The following is a 10,769-nucleotide window of genomic DNA, read 5'->3' as shown; positions in this document are numbered from 1 at the left end:
GGAACCTTTCAAAGTTCTTATTCAAACTACCTCTCCCAAATCCACATCAGAAATCAACTTTATGCCCTTGTTTATAAAACAAAACCAAGCAAAACAAATACCAGAAACCTTTTTATCCCTTCTAAAACAGTAACCTCATGGATTTTGTTTTACAGCTTAAGGAAAGTGGTGTGGTGATGTTTCTGGTAAACAGGAGATTGGCAACAAACAGGAACACCTCTCCTCACATTTCACTAGATAGTGGCAGGTTAGAGGAAACCATCAGCCTGTTGGTACCTCGCAGGGCTCTGGCTTGGTTTGAAGGAAATGCCTAGTGCCAGAATAAGCACTTGCCACATGAAATTAGGCTCTCAAAAATTCTGACCCAAATTTTAGCACTAGTTTCATCTTCTAGAATTGAAATGTAAATGAACTAGTGTCCAGAGAGAACTGACATATACTTGAACCTTGCTGCCATTCTTAATTTCTTCATGTATAAACTTTGCTTAAAAGGCCAAAATTCTCATTCTTCTTTTAAAATAGAGTCCCAGTGGGCAAACACTTCTATTTCTGAATGGCTGAGAGATCCTTCATCTTCTTGGCCATGATTAGAAAGAGGTTCATGTGATCATCCACACACTTGGCCATACAACCCCAGCTGCCACTTTACCTGAAGCTCTTTATTCCTTGCATCTATTGAATCTTTGGCTTTGTCATTGCAATGGTGCACAGGGGCCTAGACTTGAGGCAGAGCCTCAGGGCACTCACTGTTCAATGCACTGGTGCACCTGTTGCAGGGATGCTTGGCCATCCTCATAACAGCCAGCACTGCACCAGAACCTGAGGCCCTGCATCTTCTAGATGTTCTCTCCCTCCTGACTCTTCACAATGGAGTCCACTGCCTCCTGCACCCAGAGCTGCTACAGCTCCTCACCATCACTCCATGCTACTCAAAAGTCATCTTTTATGTTCCATGCTTTAGCTCTAGAATCAGCCACTTCTCCAAGGGACTTTAATGCCTTTTATTGCAGAATGGCACTAGAAACTCCTAGTAGATCTATTTAGACTTTGTTTCTTTGTATTTGGTTTTGAAAGTTTATATTTCTAAAAGTTGTCCATTTACTAGGTTTTCCAATTTGTTGGTAGAAATTGCTCATAGTATTCTCCTAATTACTTTTACTTCTGCAGAAATTGATAGTACTATACTCACTTTTATTTCTGATTTTAGTTATGTGAGTCTTCTCTTTTTTTTCTTACTCAATCTACCTGAGATTTGTGAGTTTTGTTCTTTTCAAAAGACCAACTTTTAGTTTCATTGATTTCATTTTTTTTCTATTTTTTATCCTCTTTTCCAATCTATATTACCTCCTTTTTTCAGCTAGATTTAGGTTTAGTTTATTCTTATTTTTCTAGTTCCTTAAGGTATAAAGTTAGGTTATTAATTTGAGATCTTCCTTCTTGTTTAATGTAGGGGTTTACAACTACAAATTTCCATGTTAATGTTACTTTTTCCACACCCTGTAAGTTTCGGTATAATGTGTTACCATTTTCATTTTCTCAAGGTATTTGCTAATTTCCCTTGTTATTTGACTCATTGGTTGTTTACTAGTGTTTGGTTATTTTCCACATATTTGTGACATCTCATTTTCCTTTTGTTATTGACTTCTTAGTTTCATCATGATTGGAACATGTAATATGTATTATTTCAATCTTTTAAAATGTATTAAGAGTTATTCTGTGTCCTATCCTGGAGAATGATTAATGCACACATGGGAAAACTGTATATTCTGCTGTAGTTGGGTGGAGTCTTTTATATATCTATTAGGTTCAGTTGCTTTATAGTGTTGTTCACATCTCTTATTTTGTTTGGTTGTTCAATTCATTGTTAAAAGTGGGGTACTAAAGTAATTAACTATTACTGTAGAACTGTCAATTTCTTCCTTCAACTCTGTCAATGTTTGTTTCATATATTTTGGAGCTCTGATGTTTGGTGCATATGTTTATAATTGTTATGTCTTCATAGTGGCTTGACCTGTTTTATAATATATAATGTCCTTTTTTGTCTCACCTAACAGTATCTGACTTAAAGTCTAGTTTGTCTGATATTTGTATAGCTACCCCTTCTGTCTTTTGGTTACTATTTTCACAGAATATGTTTTTCCCATACTTCATGTTAAAACTATTTGTGTCTTTAAATATAAATAAGTATCTTATAGTAAGCATAGAGTTGGATCATCTTTTTTAATGCATTCTACTCATCACTGTTTTCTATAATTTAATCCACTTACATTTAAAGTAGTTATTGACAAGGAATGGATTACTCTGACCATTTTGCTATTGGTTTTTGGCACGTATTATAGCTTCTTTGCCCTCATTTCCTCCATTTGTTTTTAGTTGATATTTTTGTACTGATACATGTTCTCTTCTCATTTCTGTTTGTATATATTCTATAGATATTTTCTTTGTAGTTATGGAGCTTACATGCAACATCATAAAATTGTAACAATCTAATTTAAGTTTTATCAACTCCAATCACATAAAAAACTATACAGGTCCTCTCCCCACCTTTGTTGATTTTTTTAATATTCCAGACTCAAGAGTTTCATACTTACTAACCTCTTTAATTCAATTTTTTCCATCCACCTTTTTACTTTTTAATGGAAAAGGGATTCTTTTAGGTATTAATTTGATTATTAGTTTGATTATTAAATTATTTTCTTTTTCAAAACTCCAACATGGTTTTGTTGTGACAAAAGGTAACAGGAACCTCATTTTTATTATTTATTTATCATCAATTCCTACCTTTGCTATTGATGTTACAAATTATATTGGTATACATTGTGAGCCCAGTAACATAGATTCAAAATCACTTTTATGCATTTGTCTATTAAACTTTGTAAAAAATAATATTGGCTTATGTACTTGTCCATGTGTTTCTCCTTGCTAGAGATTTTTACATCTTCATATGACTCCAAGTTACTATCCTGCATCCTTTTCATTTCAACCCAGAAAAAGTTCCCTTTAACATTTTTTTATAGGGCAGCTCCAGTGGTAAAGAACTTTCTCAGTTTTTCTTTATCTGGGAATGTATTTTCCCCCTCAACTTTGAAGGACAGTTTTATATAGAATTTTTACTTTACAGTTTCTGTTAGTACTTTACATACATCACCCAACTACTTTCTTGTCTCCAAACTTCCAGAGGAAGAAATCAGCAGAAAGTTGTATTGAGTATCTTGTGTATGTACTGAGTCATTTCTCTTGTTTCTTTCACGTTCTCTCTTTTGACAGATCATGTGCCTTCATTTGGGTCTCTTTGGGGCTTTCCCCCTTGGGGTTCATTAAGTCTGTTGGATTTGTAGATTCATGTATTAAATTCATCACATTTCAAAAGGTTTTAGCCATTATTTTTCAAGTTACTTTCTGCTCTTTTTTCTTTTCTCCTTTTGGGACTCCTGTTATGCTTTCATTGTTTCTTTGATAGTATTTTACAAATTCCTTAGTCTTCTTTAATCATTTTCTTTTGTGCTCTGCCTCAGATTCAGTAATTTCAATTATCCTATTTAAAATTTCATTGATTCTTTTTTCTGCTTGCTGATTATCTGCTGTTGAAGCCCAGTGGTATACTTTTCACTTTAGAAGTTGTATTTTTCAACTGCAGAATTTGTTTGGTTCCTTTTTATTATCATCATTCTTTTTCCAGTACTCTTAATTTTATTCATGTATTGTTTTCCTGGTGTTTCTTTCTTTTTCCAGGTTTCCTCTTAGCTCTTCATATTTGAGACAATTATTTTAAAGTGTTGTTCAGTAAGCCTGGTGTATGTACTTCCTCAGTGACTGTTTTTATCAATGTATTCTATTCCTTTCAATGAGCCATGTTTTCCTGTTTCTTTGTATGCCTTTTGACTTTTTGTTCAAAACTGTATATTTGGTTATTATAATGTGTTAACTCTGGAAATAAAATTCTCCCTTTCCCAGGGTTTGCTGCTTTAAAAGAAATGCTGAAGGCTATAGAAGTACTGTTGTTTTGAGACTTTCCAAACCATTTTTGCGAAGTCATTTGCTTGTAGTATGATCCCTGAAGTCTTTATTCCTTTAGTTCACATTCATGTAATATTTTGACATAGATTCCCTTGACTATTAGTAGCTAAAACAAACAAAATAACCCCAAAATGAAACAACACAAAAAAGAGGAGACTGCCTCTCCCAGTCTTTGCAAACTGGCTCTATTCAGGGGCATTCCTTCAGCACTTACCTAGGTTTGCTCCAAGCACAGAAATCAGCTTGAGGAAAAAGTTTAACATCATTTCAGGGCTTTTCTGAGAATGTCTTGCCATGGCATATGGGTGGTTTTCTAAATTTTCCCAAGGACTTGGCTGTTTCTGCATGTGCTAATTTTTAAGAGTCTTGCCCCAGCTTCTCCTCTGGGCCTTAGATGGCTTATTGCAGATTTCTACTCATGCCCCAGGCCTCTGTGGACTTGTAGTCTGCCTTGTGCCTTTCTTCCTTTTCCTTTCTGGATTCTGCATTATATGAAACAGGCACTTTTGAGTCAGTCCTTCAGGTATCCCCCACAGAGGTCACACAGATGAATATGATAACTTGCAAATAAGGTGTATTCTGCTCCATCTGGTTCACAGTAGGACCTGGGAACTTGGCTGCCACCTGGTCAAGTCCAAGACCACCATTGTTCTGGGGTGTGATGGGGTAGGGGTGGGTAAACACTACAAAACTTTCCCACCATTTTGAAGATGGCTCTTTCTCGACTGTGTGTTTGTCTGGTGAATATAAACACTTGTTTTTCCAGAGGTCTGATGAGGTTGGTTCACTTTTTTTAAAAAAAAAATGTTTATATGGGATAAGGAAAGCCTGGAGTATCCCAGTCCACTATTTTGGTGACATCACTCTCTTACTGTTGAATGTTAACAGTTCTTTGTATATTCTGAGTATAAGTCCCTTAAAAGGTATTTGATTAGCAAATTATTTTTTCTCAGCCTGAGGCTTGTGTTTTCATTCTCTTAACAGTGTCTTTTTAGAGCAAATGTTTTCCTTTTAATAAAGTCTAACATAGCAACATAGCAATGTTTTTCATGGATCATCTTTTGGTATTCTATGGATAGACCCATCAACATTTCAACTCAGATTTTCTCCTATTTTTTTAGCTTTTACAAGTTTTTCTTTAGAATTTTACATTTAGGTCTATGATCCATTTTGAGTTAATTTCTGTGTAAGATACGAAGCCTAAGTGAGTTTTTTAATTATATGGACATCCAATTATTGCAGCACTATTTGATGAAAGGCTATCCTTTCCCCCATAGAATTGCCTTTGCAGTTTTGTCAAAATTCATTTGATTATATTAGTGTGGGTCTATCTGGGCCCTCTGCTCTGTTTCACTGAACAGCAAGTGTATTCTTTTGCTGGTATCACATACCTTAAAATTAGGAAATTGGTCTTTTACCTTTGTTCTTTTTTTTTTTTTTGGCTATTGTAGGTCCTTTGATTTTCCATATAATTTTTAGAATCAGTTTATTGACTAAAACCCTCCTGGGATCATGACTGAGATTGCCTTGAATCTATACATCAAGTTTGAGAAAACTGACATCTTAACAAAGTGAGTTATCCAATCCATGAATATGAAATAGCTCATTACTTAGATGTTGATTTTTTCATCACTGTTTTACAAGTTTTCTGTGTACATATCTAGTATTTTCTTAGGTTTACCCCAAAGTGCTTCCTTTTTCAGTGCGATCGGGTTGTTGTTTTTTTTTTTTTTTCAAAATTTCAAGTTCCAATTTTCTTTTCTGATATACAGAAAAGCAGTAACTTTTGTAAATTGACTTTGAATTCTGTGAAGTTACTATATTTGTTTATTTCCAGGAATGTTTGCGGGTTTATTCCTTTTCTATCTGTATGCTCCCCCACTTCCTTGTTTTATCATACTGACTAAGAATTCCATTAAGACATTGACCAAGAGTGATAAGAAATATATGAAATCCTTTCCTTACTCCCTAACTTACAAGAGAGTGTTCCCTTGACAGTAAGAATGATGTTAGCATTACATCTTTCATATATAACCTTTGTTAGGTCATATTCTTGTATTCCTAATTTTTTTAGTGTTTTTCTTTTTTCCATGAACCATATCTTAGCCCATTCTGGCTGCTGTTGCAGAAATGCCATAGCCTGGGTGGCTTATAAATAAGAAACACTTACTTCTCACAGTTCTAGAGGCTAGGCAGTTCAAGACAAAGCTGCTGATAAATTCAGTATATAGCTAGGGCCTGCTTCATGGTTCTGGCTGTGTCCTCACATGCTATAAATGGTGAATGAGCTCTCTCAGGTTTATTTACAAGGGCACTAATCCTATTCATGATGAACTAATCACCTCCTACAGGCCCCACCTCCAAATACCAAAACACTAGGGATTAGGATTACAACATATGAATTTGAAGGGGGCAAAAACATGTAGTCTATAGCACATAAATTGTGAGTTTAGTGGAATGTTTTTTATTTTTTATTGATATGGTCACATAGTATTTCTCATTGTTTGCTAGTGTGATGATTCACATTGATTAGTTTATGAATGTAGAACCAGCCTTGTATTTCTGGAATAAAACCCATTTAGATATATTACCATGTTATGTATTGCTGAATTTGGTTTCCTAACATTTATAAAAGACTTGTGAATCTATATTCACAAGAAATATTAATCTGTAGTTTTCTTTCCTTTTAGTTTTCTCAATGATTATAAGAATAATAATGGATTCATGAAATGGTTGTGAATTGTTCTCTACTCTTTGCTTTCTGGAACAATTGTATAGAATTGGTATTATTTCTTAAAAGTTTTATAGAATTTACTAGTGAAACATCTATGTCTGGTATTCTTTTTAAGGTTTTTAAATTCAAAATTCAGTTGCTTTTATAGATAAGGACTACTGAAGTTATACGAGGTCTGTCCAGAAGATATCCAGCCATGCAATATAAAAAAGATGCATTTATTGGAGAAGATACAAGAAACATTGTACACAGGACAATGATGCCTCAGTCCCCTTCAAAGCAGGCACCTTGGGACCTCACACAGTTCTCCCAATCACCATCAGCTACCTCGTTGTATTTTCCTGAGCCGCCAGGTCATATTTTCCAGAATCTCACTGATGGTCTGAAATCTCTTCCCTTTCAAAGGTGATTTTAGTTTTGAGGAAAAAACAGAAGTCACAGGGTGCCGAATATGGGCTGGAGCGGGGCTGAGTCACCTGGGTGATTTGATGTTTTGCCAAAACATTCAGCATGAGACGTGATGCATGAGTGGGCACATTGTTGTGACAACACTGCCAATCACCAGCTGCCTATAGCTGCCGCCATCTTAATCATTGGAATAGTTTCCATGGAAGAATGTTCAAGCTTTAATGCAAAATGTGATGCAGATTTGTTGCTCTACTTGCTCAGTCATTTTGAATGCGACAGCCTGACTCCACAGCATCTACTGCCCCCACTGACTAGTAAGTACAGCGAAGTCATTATTGTTCATACATGCACATTCCAGTCCACTCTCCTTGGCTGCCAGTTTACACTGATGTCACACAAATGGTTCTCATTATATTAACAATGGCTGGACTTTTTCAGACCTCGTATATTTCATCATGAGTACATCTGCAAGTTTTTTTGCAAGTAATTGGTCTGTTTTATCCAAATAATCAAATGTATGGGCATAGGGCTGTTTGTAGTGTTCTCTTATACATTTAGTGTCTATGGGACCAGAAGCGATGACTCCTCTTTCATATTTGATATTAGTAACTTGTCTTTCTTTTTTTCTCTTTGTTAGCCTGGCAAAAGATTAATCAATTTACTGATCTTTTCAAATAACTTGTCTTGTTTTTCTAAACTTTTATCTATTATTTATCTATTTTCAATTTTAGCGATTTCTACTCTAATTTTTAAAATATATATTTATTTTAGTTGAATTTACTGGGATTATATTGGTTAATAAGATGATACAGGTTTTAGGTATACATTAAAATTGTAGAATTCTACAATACATCATCTGTATATTATAGTGTGTGTTCACCACCCCAAGTCAAGTTTCCTGCCATCATCATTATCCCCTTTACTCTTTTGCACATCCACCCATTCCCTTCTCCCTCTGGTAATCATCATACTATTGTCTGTGTCCATGAGTCTTTCCTTTTTTTCCTTTGCTTAAATCCTTCACCACTCTCACTCAGCTCCATCCCCTCCCCTCTGACAGCTGTCAGTCTTTTCCCCATATCCATGAGGCTGTCTCCACTTTGTTAGTTTATTTTGTTCACACATAAGTAAAATCATATGGTACTTGTCTTTCTATGACTGGCTTATTTCAGCACTTAGCATAATAGTCTCCAGGTCTATCCATGCTGTGGGAAAAAGTAAGATTTCCTTCTTTTTTACAGTCAAGTAGTATTCCATTATGTAAATACAACACAGCCTTTTTTATCCACTCATCTACTGATGGGCACTGGGGCTGCTTCCAAATCCTGGCTATTGCAAATAATGTTGCAGTGAACATAGGAGTGTATATATTCTTTCAAATCAGTGTTTTATGTTTCTTAGAACATGTTTCCAAAAGTGGAATTGCTGGGCCATTTTGCTGTTTGTTTTAAATTAAATTTTTTTACCTTTCTCTAGTTTTGTAAGGTGGAAACTTAGGTTATTTTTTTGGATCTTTCTTGTTTTCTATTATGTACACTTACTGCTATAAACTAACCTCTGAGTACTGCTTTAGGTATATCTCACAAATTTATTTTTATTTAAAATTTTTTTTTAATTTTTCTGGTGAACTATCTGAGCCATATATTACCTAGAAGTGTGTTTTTTCCAAATATTTGGGAGTACTCTAGCTATCTGTCTATACTTGACTTCTAATTTCTATACCTATAAATACGTTAAAGTGTGTTTTACGGCCTAAAAGGTGTTTATTTTGGTGAATGTCTCATGTATACTTGAGAAGAACGTGTATTCTTCTGCTGTTGGATTAGTCTCTACATGTCAGTGATACAGGTGGATTGACAGTGTTGTTCATGCTATATTCACCCTCATTGATTGTTTGCCTTCTTGATCTATTTATACTGACAGAGCAGTTTAAGGCTCAAACTCTAATAGTGGATTGTCTATTTCTCCTTCTGGCACTATCAGTTTTTTGCCTCATGTATTCTGGAGCTCTGTCATTAGGTGCATAAATGTTTAGAACTGTTATGCCTTCTTAGAGAACTGACCCATTTGCCAGTATGTAATGTTCCTTGGTAATCTTCCATGTTTTGAAGTATACTTTGTCTGAAATCAATATAGTTACTAAAAAATATAAATTAGGGATTTGTTTAGTGACCTGATAAACAATTTGTACAATAGATCTAAAGCAGTGCTGAGAAAAAATCTGTATCACTAAATGCTTACACTAGCAAAGACAAAATATCTCAAATCAATAGTCTATGATCTTATGTTAAGAAACTATAAATGAGCACAACAAACCCAACTGAGACAGAAGGAAAAATAAAAAGCAGAAGTCAATATAATTGAAACAAATAAACAATGAAGAAAAATCTAGCCCTGGCTGGCATAGCTCAGTGGATTGAGCATGGGCTGCGAACCAAAGTGTCCCAGGTTTGATTCCCAGTCAGGGTACATGCCTGGGTTGCAGGCCATGACCCCCAGCAACCACACATTGATGTTTCTCTCTCTCTCTATCCCCCTCCCTTCCCTCTCTAAAAATAAATAAATAAAATCTTTTTAAAAATCTATGATAAAAGAAGCCAGTTGAAAAGAACAATAAAATTCACAAACCTCTAGCAACAATGAACAAGAATTAAGAGAGAAGGCAGAAAAATGACCAAACAGGGATTTATATACATCCTACAAACATCGAACTGATAAGAAAATGGTACGAACAACTCTACATATATAAGTGTGACAAGAAAAAATGGATTAAATACTAGAAAAACAAAAATATTATAATTCACCCAATATAATAATGGAGATAATTTATATAGTACTATAACTATTAAAGAAACTAAATCTGTAATATAAAACACCCCAAAAGAGAAATCTCCAGGCCCAGATGCTTTTGCTAGAGAATTCTACCAAACATTAAAAAAAGAAGAAGAATCAATACCACTTACACACAATATCTTCCAGAAAACAGAAGAGAGAACAATTTTCAACTAATTTTATGAGGACAGCATTATCCTAATATGAATATCAAGGACAGTACAAAACTACAGATCAATTTCTCTCAAAAATAAAGTTGTAAAACTACTTTAAAAATATTAGCAAATATAATTGAGCAATAAGTAAAAAGAATCATACTACGTGACCAAATAAGTTTTGCTCCAAGTATTCAAGGCTGGTTCAATATTCAAAAATGGGGTAAATAAGAAAAACCACATAATCACAGCAGTAAATACCAAAAAAGTAACAAAATTCAATATCCCATTCATGATATTATCTGAAAACTGGGAATAGAAGGGAACTTCCTCAAGTCAATGAAGAATATTTGTAAAGATCTTCTGCTAAATAACATCATCTGGTAAAAGACTGGATGCTTTCCCTCTAAGGCTGGAAGCAAGGCCAATAGGGCTGCTTTCACTACTCCTAAGAAAGTTCAGCAAGGTCTCAGCATAAAAGAGCAACATACACAAATATTTCTACAAACAAGCAATTGACAGGAAACAGACTTTAAAATATAGTTTCCTATATTTTAAGGCTCTCCTGGGGGAACTGCTGCTGCTGCTGCTGCTGCCACAGCTGTCGCCCAGCCCAGTACTTC

The 10,769-nt window shown here is 34.8% G+C and overlaps 1 pseudogene; it reads right to left on the bottom strand.

The window, feature by feature from the left end:
- Positions 1–543: 543 nt before the first annotated feature.
- LOC114512514 lies at positions 544–4,364 on the bottom strand (annotated as a pseudogene).
- Between the last annotated feature and the right edge of the window lie 6,405 nt (positions 4,365–10,769).

Source organism: Phyllostomus discolor, chromosome 3, assembly GCF_004126475.2.
Source record: "Phyllostomus discolor isolate MPI-MPIP mPhyDis1 chromosome 3, mPhyDis1.pri.v3, whole genome shotgun sequence".
Classification (NCBI taxonomy): domain Eukaryota; kingdom Metazoa; phylum Chordata; class Mammalia; order Chiroptera; family Phyllostomidae; genus Phyllostomus; species Phyllostomus discolor.
This window is presented reverse-complemented; position numbering and strand designations above follow the sequence as displayed.